Consider the following 547-nt stretch of genomic DNA (forward strand, 5'->3'; position numbering starts at 1 on the left):
CCCTGTCGCCCAGCTCCATCACCCGGCCCCGGGCTTGCCCTGCAGCTCCCGGCTCGGCTCAGGGACGGTTCCCAGTGGCTGCGGCTCCCCGTGGAGGAAATGGACTGCGGTTCTGACTCCCTACCCTCCCTCCCAGGGCGGGGATCAGCCAGGGCGCCGGGCCCCCTCCCCTTTCTCTAATTTTGTTGTGATCTGGATCGTGAGGCGAGGGGACTCGGCTCCAGGGCCCGGGACCCACAGGCCCCTGACCTCTCAGGGCTCAGATGGTCTTCGGGCAGGACAGGCTCGGGGCGGCAAGCCGGCCTGGGCACCCTCACCTCCCACCTGCCCCCCACTCCAGAGGCCAGACCTGCACCCACATGGACCCTTCCCCCGCCCGGGTGCCCGTGTGGGCCCCGCCCTCACCGATGATCATGGAGAAGACGCGGGCGGGCTCCTTGCCCGTGACCTTCTGGTAGAGCTGCGGGTAGTAGAGCTCCAGGCTCTCGAGGAAGGCGACGTAGCCCCGGTGGCCCGTGCGCTGCAGGATGTCCAGCAGCGCGCCTGC

This window comes from Myotis brandtii, unplaced genomic scaffold (genome assembly GCF_000412655.1).
Source record: "Myotis brandtii unplaced genomic scaffold, ASM41265v1 scaffold691, whole genome shotgun sequence".
Lineage (NCBI taxonomy): Eukaryota > Metazoa > Chordata > Mammalia > Chiroptera > Vespertilionidae > Myotis > Myotis brandtii.